Source organism: Falco cherrug, chromosome 10 (genome assembly GCF_023634085.1).
Source record: "Falco cherrug isolate bFalChe1 chromosome 10, bFalChe1.pri, whole genome shotgun sequence".
Classification (NCBI taxonomy): Eukaryota; Metazoa; Chordata; class Aves; order Falconiformes; family Falconidae; genus Falco; species Falco cherrug.
The window spans coordinates 16,283,127-16,298,557 of record NC_073706.1 but is presented as its reverse complement, the minus strand read 5'-3'; the positions used below and the strand labels follow the sequence as shown (position 1 = coordinate 16,298,557).

General features: G+C 55.5%; 1 protein-coding gene across 2 annotated transcripts in view; it reads left to right on the top strand.

Annotated features, from left to right (window-relative positions):
- NOL4L (nucleolar protein 4 like) overlaps positions 1 to 15,431 on the top strand; it is a 61,213-nt gene that overhangs the window by 2,322 nt on the left and 43,460 nt on the right. The window contains exon 1 of one of the 2 annotated variants that reach the window (XM_055722610.1): positions 12,717 to 13,199. The exons of the other annotated variant lie outside the window; for it this stretch is intronic. The gene's annotated coding sequence lies outside the window, so the exon portion shown is untranslated. Of the gene's footprint in view, positions 1 to 12,716; positions 13,200 to 15,431 lie in introns of those variants that run through there. 2 annotated transcript variants of the gene reach the window in all.

Here is a 15,431-nt window from a genome sequence, read left to right as displayed (position 1 = left end):
GGGTCAGCAGCTCAACGAGGCCGGCGCAAGCCCGCGTATTCCCAAAGGGCTTCTGCACAGATGAAGTTTCAGCAAGGAGCGTGTGTCTAGGCCCCCGCATCTTCCCTAGCAGAGAGTCCCTGCAGGCACAGATAGGAGATACACCCAGGCTCCCGTAAAGCAACAAACAAAAAGCAGGCATGCCCTCGGGGGACAGCTGAATGTTCCAAGGGGCAATACCGCTTATATCCCAGGGCTGTCGGTGCCAGCCAGGCGGTGGGGCTGGGAGCACTTTGCGGAGCCACTGGCTGTAGGGAAGCCCAGCCATTGCCCTCCCCCCCCGCCAAAAAAATCCTCTGGCCCTGGGTCTGTAGAAGTTGTTACCTCCTGGCCCCTCTGTCCCGGCCCTCCCCGGCCCCACCGGGCCCCTCTCCACCCTGGAATCCCGTGGACCCTTTCAGACAGATGCAGTGGCTGCATTTTGGTTTTGCCTGAAGTGCTCTCCCATTTAGAGATAACTTGACAGGGATTTTCTTCAGCCTCTCATAATTCAGTGCTCTCCTCTTCCTCGGCGGTTTGGGCTGGGTTTGTGGGTGTATTTCATTTTCTCCATGCATTCAGTCAAGTAAGTCATGAAGCTGATAGAACCCTTTTTGTCGACAGTAAAGCATGTATTCTGGCTTAACGCCTGTTCAGCTGCTTTTCCCAAATACTTCTGGAGCGGCATTGCTTTCCCCTGGCTGTGCTCCTCGGCAACCTGCCTGCTCGTCCTCCTCGGAGCACGCTTGCTGGAGAAGCACCGTGCTCGGGACTGTCCCACGGCTGGAGCCAGGCAAAGCACGGGGCTGTGGGGGGGCAGGGGGGCGGGGGCGCGGCGCTGCTCTGTCTGCAGGTCGCTACAGGAAATCCGAGGTACCGGGAGCGAAAGCTAGCAGGGAGGTGGTAAAGAGCGTGTAGAGGGCAGCAGTGGGGATAAGATCTTTCCTTCCCCTGACAGGGCTGGGGCCACTCCTACTCTGGGGAAAAAAAATAAACCACCACCCCCCCCCCAAAATAATAACTCCCCCAGCAGCAACCCGGTCGGGCTGTTCTTTTTGCCTTACGCATCCTGAGCTGGTTTGTGTATTTTCTGCGCATCTGTGGCGAAACATAATTAACGTGTGGTTATTATTTTCTCTCCTGAGTAACTTTCCCTTGCCCTCCTCCAGGCCTCTCATCAGAACAGGCCTAATCAGATTTGGGTGGCTTGAGAGCTGGGACTGTGCACTGAGAAGGGGGCATCTGCCTTAGGTGGTGGTCAGAGCAGATGGTGGTCTTCTCAAAGAATGCACTGGGAATAGGAACAGCAGTGCGGACGGATGTCTGGCACAGAGACTGTTCAGATTGCTTTTTCCCAGATGAATGTCCCAAAGATGCTGGACATTTAACACATACAATTAAAAAAAACCTACACAGATAAACACATGAGGTTTAGCAGTGTAGGACATTGTTGTCTGACAGCCCTATTCACGTACGGGCTGGATGTCGCATCCTTTAGGTCAGGGAGTTGGAAAAAAATGCGTTTAGGCTGTACTGAGGAGGAGGAGGAGGGTATCTTTGTGTGCTACTGCAGCACAGACAATGGATACAGCCCAAAGTGCCCAGATCTGCCCTTCTTTCACATGGCTGATGCGTGCGGAGGTGTAAAACACCTCATTATCTGCAGGCTGGACTGAACCCCAGTACTGGATGCACCACGCTCTCCCTTCTCCCCAGATTTGCTAAGAACTGTGGGAGAATTTGTTCGTGACAAGGTGCTAAGATGCAGTTCATTATAATCTCGTGTCCCTCTTGTCCTAAGCGTTTAGCATCATTTAGACAGTCTTTCTCATACAAATGTGGAGTGAGATGGAGACAGGGCGAAGGGAGAGGAACAGCGCTTTGGTGGCACCCGGCGATGCAGATGGATTTGGCTGTAGCGGCAGGGTGTGCGAGGCGGGGGTCAGCCTCAGACTTTGGTTCAGGCGTTAGCTGCGGGAGCGGTTACGCACACTCTCTAAATCAATGCCGTACTTCGCCGTGCGTGGTGGGAGCTTGTCACAGCTCTGGAGCGGTGGCCAGCCTGGCAGGACAGATTCATCCTGGCAGTCCGTGATGCAGGCTGGAGGACTGCGGGATGAGGCAGGGGAAGCCTGGCATCAGACCGGCCCTTCAGGGACTGCGCGGAGGCTTGGGGACTGGGTAGGCTCCACAGCGCTGCCCACATTTGATTTTGCTTTCTTGCTCTCTCCCTGTCCCCTGCAGAGCCGACCGAGGGTCTGGGGTTCTTGTAGGCATTACTGAAAGGCTGGGGACGTTGGCACGGGTGGGCTGCTGTCGTTGCACGAGTACAGTTCACCTGTGTGTGAAACTGTATCACTGTTGTGCCTGGTGAAGCACACCCGAGGAAAGGTACTATAGCGGGAGGAGCACTATAAAGAGGATTGACAAGACCAAAAAGCAAAATGGATGGAGGCCTTTCACCAACAGCAGGAAAAGCATCACATGGGACACCGGATAAATCTTGCAGTACAGCCTATCCCTAAATACATTTTAGCTCCGGAAACAGTGAGCGTTGTGATGTGGAAGCCACGGTGCCAGGCCTTGGGACAGCACAGCACAGTGGCAGAACGCTTGAGCTGAGAAGCTGGACATGTCGGAAAGATGCTGCTCCAACAGCTAATAGAGGCTACATTTTTCCTGGTACAAGTACCCTTCAATGCCCATATTCAGTGCCCCAAAAAGCTGCGCATCTATAACCTCTAAGAACATTAGTCAACAGAAGGTTTTCAGTATGTGAATAACCACTTAGACTTTGTGTGGACTTCAAGTGATAAAAAAAAATAAATCAAGACCATTCAGAAGAGCCTTAGACAAGGCAAATGGGCCTGAGGGTATTATCTGAGAAATTGTCTATTACTTCTATAGCACGCGCCATACTTAGAGCATACGGAGCCTTCACCTGCTGTGGAATAGCCTACCCATGCGCAGGCGGGGCAGCGCTGCCTTTTCCAAGGAGCTGAACCCATGGCAGGTTTACATTTAAACGTGTGCCTAGGAGACCGGCACGGCGCTGGCCTGGCTGTGTGGTCCCATCCAGCCTGGTCTAGAAGAATCTCCTGCATCAGCATCCCTTCCAGATTCAGCTCTGAGTTTGCACATCTGTCAGTTTTGCCTTCTGAAGCTGCTCATGGTGAGAGTCACAGCAGTGACACCCAGTCCTTTGGGCCTGAGAGCTGGCCTAAGCTCACCAGGCAGCAGCAAAAGCTTCCAATACCTTTGCAAGGTGAATTTAAAGAGCTCTGATGATCTGCAGTTACACAGACTGGCAGAATGAAGTTCCTCGCCAAGCTGGGAGCAGGAGATCTGGCAGCAGAACCAGTTTCCAGCTTCTGCCCACTCCCACCCCTCTGGGACAGCCTGCTGAAGCCTCTTCTAGGGATAAGGGGGGAAACCAGCATCTAATTCAGTCCTTGCTTGTTCTCTGCCAAGACTGTAAGCCTGGTTATAAGGCAGCCCCACCATGGTCATTATTATTGCGATACGGCACACATGGTACAACTCCAGCAGGAGATGCCACCATCCCCGGGCAGCTTCAGCATCGGGGACTGGCTTTGGTCACCGGTGCTCATGAGACCTGGAGTCACATCAGCACAGGTCCCGCATCGCACCGCTCTTCCTGGTCCCAGTCCCCTGAATCAGTCTGGCTGAACAGCTTCTGAAAGAATGATCTCTCTACCATCAGCACTGTATATGCTATGTGATTCCAGAAACATTGACAGCATTGCTGATCCGAGAGGAACAGCATTTTTTTGGATAACTTTCATCTGAAAGTTATCTCCCTCACCCCGCAACTGCTTTCAGTTTTGCGGTTCTGGGCGGGTATTGCTCTAGAGAAGGTAAAAAAGCAAACAAAGCACAGCTCTGCGAGGCCTGGTTAAATGAAGCTGAAATGGGAAGAACTGTGGGTCCAATCAGGTGCCATGGTTCCAGCTCCTCAGGTCATGTCCCATGTTGGCAAAGGAAGAGGGGTCTAAGCGCCAGGGCCCTGGGTTAGCGAGGAGCAAGGGGGACTGTCAGAGCAGCATGTGGGCTGTTCGCACCTCCTTGCTGTGACTCAGAGGGGCTTGCTCTGACCACGAGCAGGCAGGGGAATTCGGTCGCTGACTAAAGACAGCAGCAGAGCCCCGGAGAAGTGGCCACGCTCCTTTCAGTGAGAAATTTCTCAAGAATCTCTTTGTCCAAACTGTTCTCAGCAATAATCTGCTAAAATTATTTCTTCAGTTTTGTTTTTGCTGTTGACATTAGGCCTGATATGAATATATGAATAGTCTGTGTACTTACATTGTGGACAAACAAATGGCAGGGAAACCACAGAGGCATAGAGGAGCATCAATATGTGGATGCTCTGGCTTCACAAAGCCTTGTCTGCATTGCTGTGACAGAGGGATGCATATTCATACCTCTTTCTTTAGTGCAAATTAGTAATTACCTTCCCCTGATCTCATATTAGCTGTGCCCACCTCTAAAGAATTGCATCAAGATGGGCCAAAGCCACTACTGAGTTTCTGTGTCTGGTTTAATTAGCTGATTGTAGCAAGGACAGGTACCTGTTGGCCAAAATTGTCCTCTTTGTTGGAATGCTGCTGATTTCCACTTTTATGGCTGGTGCCAAAGAGTAGCAATTTATTTGAGGAGTAATAGCTGCAGACTGTACGTGCATGTACATGGGAGCAGACGGTAAGAGCAGAGGGTTGGTGTAACGGTTCCTTTGCTGCGTGTCTGAGGGTGAGGCAGTGGTCACAGAAAGTTGATCAGAGGCTGGTTGTGTCTTCCCAGCGTGGTACAGGGTCTTTGGCGGGATGGCAGTCGGGAAACCAAGGCACTGTGTGAACAGTTTCTCTCTGTCCTTGCTCTTCTTTGGCTCGGCACACCACAAGGATACGTTTCCTTTCCAGCACACAGGCAGAGACGATGCTAGCAGCTCAGAGGGACCTGTTCCTGGCTGAGAGGGAGGGGGTGTGTGCTGGGGAAGATGGGGTAACAGTCTCTGTGGCTCAGAGTTTGGGTTTTCCAGTTGCCAGGTACAGTGATGGGTCTCTGTTACGGGAGTCTCTAGACTAAAAATGGATTCAGATGCATCAGTCCCTCCTGCCCACTGCCTCCCTCCCCCCCAAAAAAAGAAAAAGACAGGAAAAAAAAAGGAGAATAACAATTGGGAGTCTTCTCTTGGCTTGCATTTGAAGGAGGGATCTCAAAACAAACCTTGTGTCATCCACTCATCCACGCTGTTGAGACATCCATAACCTTCTATGTTTTGGTGCTAAGTACCACCTGCGCTGGTGCCCAGGTACCAACTGGGTGTTCCACGTTGCAGTCTCACAGCACCGGGGCAAGCAGCCAGCCCAGGGAAGCTGGTCCCTTGGAGACGCTTTCGAGATGCTTTTGGGTTTGTCATTTCCCATCATCAGTTTGGGTGCCAGTCATGCGGCTCCCTGAGCCGGGACCAGGCATCTCTGCCAGGCTGGAAGGAGGCCTGCCTGCTCCTGCTCACCTGCATCGGGCGTTTTGATCCAGCAGAAAGCCCTTGAGCTGGTGACAAAGGTCTGGATGTGGGCTGGAAAGTACAGTCCTGTCTCTTAGCAACTGGTTCCTACCTCTGAGCTCTCGGAGCCGTGTGTGGGACAGAGAGCATCAGTCACGCTCCTGCTGCTGCAGCAGCAACGCCGAGGAGGGGATGGGGGATCAGGCCGGCTCCAGCCACCGCCAAGACGCTTAAAGAAGCTCAGGCATTTCTAACACAAGCAGTCATCTGTGAGTCCTAATCAAAGCTTCGGTTTAATTGCTTTCCTCGTGCCCTTCTCTGCACAGCGAACGGAGTGCGGATTGGCTGTGGCGGGGCTGCCTGCCAGCTCCCGCGGGGGCTGCTCCGCACGGCCCCAGCGCTTTTGGTCACAGGGATGGGGACCGGGGAGGGAGGAGGGAGAGGGAGGACACAGCCCATGTATTTCTAGAAAAATTAGATGTCATAGGGTCCTTCCCTGAACTTCTCTACACTGCACTTGGGAATCCCCCGTCCCTCTTACGGACATTTGCATTGCTATTTTCTCTCTCAGTGCTCAGTTCTGCTGTTTCACCCTCGTGTTTCCTCCTCCTAACCAAAAACAACTCCTCTCTGGTGAGCCTTTCTCAGAGGCTCCCTTGCCAAGCACTGCTTCATAAACATTTTCACGAATCCTCTGCTTTGTCCTCCTAATTAACCATCCAATTGGCCCCCAATGGAGCCTTCACCTCTCCTGTGAAGATCCTGCTTGCACAGATTATAACCTGTCAGCTGCCAATTTATTCCTCAGGCAGAGGGCAGGTTATATTAATTGTCTGGCTTCCCGGCCCGGTTTGGTTTGCCCTCCCTCTCTTCTGCTCCTAGTAGCACCCCTGTTTGGAGACACAGACTCACAGAAAGCCAGGGGGACCCAGATGCGAGGCCACTCCATGTGACCCGTGTGTCCAACCTGCAGTGACGTGGCAGTTAGACCAGATGTGATGGGATGTTGCTGGCCTGTGTCAGACATGGGAGAGGGGTCTCTGTGGATGGATTACCGTGACAGAGCGTTACAGAACGTGCTTGACTTCCGCTCCCCCCTCACATGTAGTCTCAGTCAAGAGCTCAAAAAAATCCACTTTGTCATCCCAGGTTAATGGTGAGTCCTTCCTGGGCCTTATTTACAAGTCATAGCTTGGCTTTTGGAAGAGTTGGGGTCAGCCTAGTGTGGTTATGATGGAAATGAGCTAGAATGCAGAGAGGGTTTACCTGAACACAGGGAGAGACCGGACAGATTTCCATCAGCATCTCCCCCCTGTGCTTCCCCACCCCAACTCCCTGCACAGGACCCCGCCTTGCAGAGCCACCTGTGCAGCCCAGAATAAATGCAAGCGCCTGCTCTCACCGAGGGTAGCTGCTGCTGTCTGTCTTGCTGGGTTCCTGTGTTGGAAAGGGGGTGATGGAGCCCAACATGATCGTTGTGGTTTGGCACTGTCTGCATTTAAGGCGCAGTATTCTTGAATCCTGAGTGCATGGCAGGGAGCAGCAGCAAGCGATGTGGTGGTGCTGGGGCGTAAAGCGGGAAATCGGTATTTCCAGGCTCCGGCATCCGGGATGGGCTGTGCTGGAGCCACTGTGGTGTGGCATGGCTGAGTCCTGCAGTGCCCTTACCTGGCGAGGAGGCTGGGTTTTGGGAGGGGAGGGTGTGCAGGCGTGTAGTCGTCATCCCCGCCCCCCCCCCCCCCCCCCCCCCCCAAAGGGCTGCTGAGCTGTCAGCATTTTCCTAGAGGCACATCTTGCTGTTCCTGTGGGAGTCTCCGACTGTGGCCCACATACTCTGAACTGCCAGGGAACAGGGAGCTGACACCAGGATGCCATGCATCCAGGGCTCAGCCTCTCAGCCCAGCCTGACCTTGGTTTACTGTAGCATCATTTTTAACTTATTTTACATAATTTTGCTTGCCACTGATGAGCTGAACTGCCACTGCTGCTCTGTACCTCCTCCTACTTAGTTTTTGACACCACCGTGTCCTCGCTGTAGGTATGATGATGTCGCCCGGCTGCCCTAACACTGCTGGGTCTGTTCCCAGGAAGACAGGGGTCACCTTGCTGTGACAGGTAACCTCTTCACTTGTTACAGTGGCTTGTCCCCCTCCAACTTGAAAGATTTTGCTTTGGCGGTGATTTTTGTTAGATTAGTGGCCCAGAGATTGCTCACAGTGATAAGTTACTTCAAGAAGAGCCAGCTCTGAATACGTTCTGAGTTTATGTTACAGCTATATATTTTCAATATTGTTTAGACTTCTAGTTTTAGATTCATTTCAGGATGCTGTAGAATATGAACACTCTTCTAATTATAAATGCAGTTTACCATTTCACCCCCTTTTTTCCACCCTGGTAGCATGCCCCCCCAATCACCTAAACCACAATCCAAACGACTTTAAGATACTGCTGCCCATCTTTGCAGATTTATTAAGTAAAAACGCACTCAAACTCACATTTTAACTCTGCCCATTTCAAAATAAGATGAAACACTGCAACGTTATAATAATGCCCAAATAATAATGTCCGTGACCCCTTCCCTCATAGAGAGCCATGGCACAACGCTTCTCCCATGCAGGTCATGGCATGCCGCAGAGCCCAGCAGTGTGGTGGTCCCCAGCTGACGGGTGGGAAGAGCACGGCTCCAGGGGAGCAGGTTCCCCAGCAGGTCATTTGGGTGCTCTGCTCACGAGGTCACACCAGCTTTTCTTGCCACAGCCAAGAGAAACGGTGCTCCAACGGCAGCTTGTGCTGCTCCACAGCACCCAGTATTCTGTTACCTTTGAAACAGCCTGCTCGCCTGCCTGGTAACCCTGCCTGTGCTCCCCGCTCGCTCCTGGCCAGCTGCGGGGTCATGGTTTTTGGGGAGTGCTGCACTTACCTCTGTGTGCCAGATCCAGCTGCTCCGCCAGCTGCCCCTGCCGGCACGCAGGGCAGTGCTCACCGGGAGGCAGCTCTGCTCTCCTGCGCGGTGCAAAATGTCCTCTGCATCCCGGGCAGAGCAGGCATCTGAGCAAGCTGCTGAGAAGGCATCTGAGCAAGCCTCTGCCTGCCAGGCTTCTCCTCCTTCCTCCAGGCAGGCCTGGGATGGAGGGCAGCCCCATTCCCCAGGGCAGCAGCCACCCACCAGACCCCGTGCCCACCCACCTCCCCTTGGCACAGGCCGGCAAGGCGCCCCGCAGCAAAGCCCGCAGCCCACCTGGGCCCTCGCCGCAGCTGGAGGCAGGGCTGCCATTTCCAGGCTCGCCCCTCCCAGGCCGCCGTGTTTTCATTCCCAAGCCTGGGAGCCGGGAGAGGAATAAGCCGAGGTCAGAGCAAAGGCCTGGACCCACCTCGGCAGCTGAGGCTGCTGAAAAGAGCAGCTCGCTTGTAAGAGGCGCCTGTCCCCCACCGAAAGACACACACCTCAGCTTTGTTTGCTGTCTAAAAATAATGCGCCCGGCTCCCCCTCACAAGGAGGTATTTACTTTGGGGTAAAAAAAAAAAAAGAAAAAAAAAAAAAAGTATTGTGTACAGTTCTGCATAGAGAAACAATGTGAATGCACCCGGCGCAGGCTGGTGGCTGGGGCCTCGGGCACACCAGTCTGCCGGCTCCTGGCCTGAGTCAACGTGTAGCTTTGGGAAAGTGACTTATTCTTTGTGCCTTGGTTTTCCCTGGAGAAATGAACTCTCCTGGGCTGGAGTGATGCTTAGCTGATCCACAGAGCCGGGCCTGTTTTTACTGCAGTAAGTAGGGCTGTAGCTGTAAGTGCAGGATGGAGTTTCATGTTTGCTTGGTGGTTCATGCAAAATGACATATAAATGCTTAGCACAGAGAAACATCATCAACATTTTAGCAACCACTTTCCCCCCATTTTTCAACCAGAAACGATCAGAAAAATTTCCCAGCAAAATATTTCCAGGAGAAAAAAAGCACAAAATCTGTGAGAGCATTTCCTCGGTTCTTCTCATGGGTTCTTTATATTAGGAGCAATACAGCTAATATGTTCTCAGCCTAGCATTTCCCCAGTGCCTATTTCCAAGGCACGCACGGTGCCCGTGGCATGAGGGACAAGAGGAAGAGGGAAGTTCGAGGAATCTAGCTCTTCTTTCTCCTCACAGCATTAGCAGAGGGAGCCTGCTGTGGTTTAACATATCCCCCGCAAAAGCTGCTTTCATCCTACACCTAAATACCATGAGGAGTGAACTTCCTAAAGCCCTGGAGAAGTCTAAATATAGAAGCCAATCAAGGGCTGACTTCCCAGAGATGAGAAGTACCAAGAACAGTTTCTTGATCAAAAGTTGTAAGAGTCCATATTGAAATAAAAAGTCTTTCAGTACTGAAGCCTGTGCAGGAGTAACTGCAGAGGTGGGCTGTACTGCTGGGGGTGCCTGTGGCACCGGGCACAGGAGGTGGCAGGGGTGGTGGTGGGCTGCCTGGGGAGACAGACTCAAGGTATCATCTCTGGAGCGCCCGACGGGGATGACTCTGATGGCATGGCAGGATTTCATCCCTCACTCTATGTCGCAGTTTCTGTCCTCTGCAGGTGCCAACTGCTTTTTCTGTGCATGTCCACTCCCCCTTACAGCTGGTAATTTTTTTCAGAAAAACAAAAACGCAACTTGTAGGAAATTAGAAAGGCGCCTTGAAGAGAAAAGAGCAGTGGAGTGCTCAGATAAAACATAAACCCAAGTGTGCTTATTTGTAAATAGGTATGTGATGGCACCTTTGTGCATGCAGCAGAGGGAACCACCCAGGAAGGGTGAGGGATGGCTGATTGCCACGGGGAGAGCGCTGCTGGCCCTGGGCTGAGGAACCCACAGTTGCGCCATGGGGCGGCTTACGCCAGCGTGGGATCGGGGAACCCTGATCCTGGCCTGGCCAGGGGACAGCGGCTGTGCCCCGCTGCCAGACGCAGGCAGAGCGAACCGTGCTGCCTCTCCTGCATGCAAGGGGAGGTGACCTTGGGGGGCAGCTCGATAACAGCTGGCCCCAAACCTCCCGTTCAGGTGTCCCAGGGATGACAGTGACAACAGCTCTTCCAGACAGCAGCAGGAAATTAAGAGTTTAACCGAAAGACTCTGTCTGGGGTGGGGTGGGGCGGGGGGGGGGGGGGCGGGGGGGAGATGCTGTGGTTGAGAGATACGGAGACAAATGCTTTCATGTGGGAAGTGCGAGAAGAGGCGAGGGCAGAGGGTCTGCTCCCCAGGCAGAGAACAGAGTGCAGCCATTATCAGGCAGGGCTTTGCCGGCAGGAAGCGTCTTTTGACTCACAGGAAGCTGAATTTGGCTGGTATCAGCCCGTCATGCGAAGGCCGGGGCAGCGCTTTATCTGCCATTGAACGCAGCAGATGGGGAAGCAGTCGGCGTTCCCTCCCATCCCACTCCTGCTCCAGCAACCCCTGCCTGATGGCCCTCCAGGGTACCCCCTCTCAAAAGGGACGCTTCCCTGCGGAGCCCTGCAGCGGGGCAGCTTGCTGGGCCCTAAAGCTGCGGCCTGGCTGGAGCAGGCAGAGGTTGCCTCTGCCAGCCGGTGCAAGGGCAGAGCCAGGACCCTCCAAGCTGCTGAACCCAGCAGCGCCCACCCTGCTCGGTCTGAATTGGAGCTGGGAGCATGCAGGCTTCAGGGAGCTGGCTCCCTGGCTTGCAGCTCGGATGAAATCATCCCAGATTCTCCCAAATCAGAGTCCGAGGTGGGGAAGGTTTGCAGGGACAGGGTGCTTGCTGTGCCGAGCCCGCTGCTCGTCCCTTGGCCTCCCAGTGGAGCTGGCCCGGGCAGGGAGTCTGGTTTCGTGCGGGGCTGTGGCCGCTCGCAGGGGCCCGGCGTGGAGGTCAGCGCGGGGCAGCGCCCAGGGGATCGGATGGCAGCTGCAGGCCTCGGACCTGCTGCCCCGCCGAAAACCCAGGCTGCTGTCAGCGCTGCAGCGTCGCTGGGAATGGCTCCGGCTCTGGCGGTTTCACACAGGCCAGGCAGCTGAGGAACGGCTGCAGAGGCCTGCGGAGCCCCAGCAGGCGCTGGGAGTGGAGAGGGCCACCCAGGGAAGCCTGTGGACGCCGCCGCTGGGCTCCAAGGCAGGGCAGGTCCATGGGGGAGCCACGGCAGGGCTGCCGGGGGGGGGGGCTTGGCCGGTGGCTGGGGCCTGGGGGCGGCCGGAGCCTGCCCCGGCCCCGGGGCTGACCCGCACAGGGTCCGGGAGGTGCGGGAGGCGGCCTGGCCTGGGGGGCCTGCCCGCGGCCGGTCCATGCCGGGCGTGGGGGCACCCTGGGCGGGCGTGAGGAGGAGCCGGCGGCGGGCCCGGCCCGGCCCGGCCCGGGGGAGCGGATTACTGCCGGCAGCGCGCCGGTTGCCATGGCTACCCCGCTACCTGCCGGCGGGCCTCAGCCCGGGCCGGGCGGGGGTGCCTCCCCGCCTCCCTCCCCGCTGCCGCGGCAGATGTCACCGCCGCGCAGCCGGCCGGCTCCCGGCCCCCGCCGCCGCACCGGGCGCTGCGGGCCGCCCTCCCCTCCCGCCCCCCTCCAGCCCGCTCCCGCCCGGCCGGAGGGCGGCCGCGCTGAGGGGAAGGGCGGAGGGCCCGGGCCGGGCAGCGGCGGAGCTGCCGCGGCGGGCGGGGGGACCACGCGGCGGGCCGGGCGGTGCGGGCAGGCCCCGGGGGCCGGGGCCGGGCTGCCCGCGGCGGCAGGCGGTTGCCGAGAACAAAGCTGCTGGGGCAGGGGCTCGGCGGGCGGGCGCTGCCAGCGCCATGGCCGGTCCCCACGCGTGAGGGAGCGCGGCCCGGCCCCGCGCCGCAGCCCAGCCCGACATGGCTGTCGCCCGCCCGTGCTCTTGGCTGGCCGCGGCGGTGCGCCGCAGCCCCCGATGCAGGGCGTGAGGCGAGCCCGGCCCGAGGCAGCCACGCTCCCAGCCGCGGATGGCGCCCGCCGGGCCGAGCGCAGGAGGCGGCTGTGCCGGGGAGCCGGGGCCGGGGCGGCCGGGGAGCGGCGGCATGGGGCCGGGGGCACTGGGCAGCTGCCGGGGGCCGTGGCACAGCGGCCGTGCGGGGGCTGGCGCGGAGGGCAGGAGGACAGGGGGTGCAGTGGCTTGCGGGGTGTGAGGAGGGGGCATGCGGAGAGACGTGGGGCTGGAGGAGATGGGGAAGACAAAGAACACTGGGCGAGAAAAGGACCTGATGGATAAGCTGAAGGACAGGGAGCGCTGGGGAGGAGGCAGGAGCAGGGGGGCAAGACCCGCAGGATGGGGAACGCAGGGATGGAAAAGCAGGAGAGACCCAGAAGGGAGAGAGACAAATTAATGCTGGGCAAATGTAGGGAAAGAGGGGATGCCTGGAAGGTGGCAAAGGGACTTCCTCTCCTCAGGACATGAAATGCCGCCTGCTTCCAAGTGCCTGTGTCAAGGCTGAGCTTTGCTCCTGAAATCTTTATTTTGGGAGCAAGCGACTTCCAATGAAGCCCCAACACCAGGAGGGGGTAAAAGCATCCCTTATTCCTACCCTTCTTCCCAACTGAATTTTTATTGCTTTTTAAATCTAAGGGGTTTTAAAGCATTCTGAGATATTACGGGCTCTGACTCGTGCCTTAAATACTTGTGAGCAATACTGGGTGTGGAAGGAGGAGCCAGAGGGGCGTGGGCCCCTGTGAAAGGTAGTCTATAGCACGTATGTCCTCTTTAAGTCCTAGGTCAATGTTTTGTTATATTGCCAGATATAAACCTCTGTAATCCTAGAAGCACTTACTTGATACAGCTTCTTACATCCAGTGGCTTTGATACCGCTTGCATCTCACCTGCTTCCCAGAGCTAAATAATCATCATGGGGAGAGAAGTCACAAGGCTGAAGAGGGGATGGAGAGATGTGAGGAGTCAGGGGAGGGTCGCTGCAGGGAATGGGATGTCAGGGAGGCAGCTCCAGCATTCGGCATCCAGCTGGGGTGGAGAGGAAGGCAGTGCTAGATGCAGAGAGGCTGTAGCCATGCCCAGACCCTGAGGTTACCTTAACTGCATTCATGCTGAAACCCAGGTGGAAATAGGGAACCACTGGCCATGCAGGGAGGAGGGTATTGGTCGGTTGGGATGGCCCCGGAATTGGTGATTTGTGTATGGGGTCAGTTACGACCTTTATTTTGAGGGCTCTGCTTGTTGCATCTGACTGTGCTTTTCTCCTGATGCATTTTCCTTTGTCCTTTTTCTGTAATTATCCTCATTTCAACCCTGCTCTGAGGATTATTGGTCAGTAGGAAGCCTCCTAATGCCCGTTTCTCCTTGGCAGGGGAATACCCATGCCCTCGATTAAAGTGAAACTCCCCGAATGGTGACAGAAGAAATTAGATCTATATTCCTCAAAGACACTCCCTCGGGCGAAGTTTCCCGACCCCCACCACAGCAGCCCTGCCACCCTGCCCCTTGTGTTCGTTCTCAATATTCTCTTTGTTACAGCCACCTTCATATAAGGCTCAGGGCTCCCCAGGGAAAGCAGAGGTGGTTTGTGTTGGAAAATCCTTGTGCCCATGTCCCGGGTGAGCACACCAACCCGTCCCACTGCAGTCCGTGCCCTGTACCGTTCTGAAATCAGGGTGAGGAGCCAACTTTAATAGGCAGCACTTTACATTAAGAGACTGCTTCCCCAAGATGTTGGGTAGTCTTTAGCAGAAGGCGGTCCCTCTAAATGATTGATTTTTGGGAGTCCCTTGACTGGTGGCTTAAAACCAGCATTTATTCAATCTATAGACCGTATAAGATACACAGAGCCCAACTGCCAATAACAACAGAAAATAAAGGGTAGGAGACTGGGTGTTCCCTTTGCATGCAGACCTCTGCCAGCCTCTGCCTGCACTCACAGATGCATGAATGCACGTGAAAAAGATAGTTTGTAGGTCGTTTAGATGTGCAGGTTGCTGCTCTCCAGCCTGGTGTGTACCAGCTGGATGCATCCTTGCATATCTTTTTGGAAAGCAGGCCTCACAGGGACATAGTCTGCATGTATATAAGTATGCATACATATATATAATAGATGTATTTTTGTATACATACAGCTCTCTGTGCAACAATGGCATTTTTTCAAGGAGGAAGCTAAGTGACCTCCTAAAGCCTGGCCCTTTTTCAGTAGCCCCTGCCATTGCAGTAGCCACCTACTACCTCCCATTAGCACTCCCCGCTCTGGTGCTTTGTGCCGGAGCGCCGTTAGCAGCTGCCGGGTACCAAAGCCTGCCTCCCCTTCCCACAGCACACCCTGCCAGTGTGAGCTGACACCGTTGGTGCCAGTCAGCTCGGAGGAGCACTGCTCCCCACACTTCCCACTCCCATCAGTCTGTCACCACTGCCGTGTGGCAGAATTACTGCCTCCTGCTCTCCAGCACATCCTAACACACAAAGAGCTGTGCTGCTGCTGCCAGCGCTCAGCTGCTCTGCGTATGCGAGAGAGGGAGGGTGCCTTGGAAAGGTCAGTGCAGGAAAGGAGGGCGATTCTGTCTCCTTCCTTTAGGGGCTGTATCCTGGCATCACAGTGAAACCTTGTCCTCCTGGCTGATCCGTGTCCGCGGGGACTGAAGCCAGCGAGGCTGGCCCATGTCGCAGGGCTTCCCAGGATGGTTTAGTACCATGCACAGGTCCAAAGAGCTTTCCCTGCCTGTTCCCTGCCTTGCAGAATCATCCCAAATTATGAAAATTGAATTTCTTGATCGGTGGTGACTCCACTCTGGACTCTTCCCTTGTTTTTGTTCTTGGCCCAATTTCACTGGCAGCTTTAGCAGCACAACAGCAGCAGCCGCCACTGCCCTGGCTACAGCAGGATCCTCCCTGGAGCACTGTTTAATTTATCCCCCGCATCCCCCGTGCCCAACGCAGCCCCAGGCTGGAGCACTGTGACTCTGCCCCCTCCA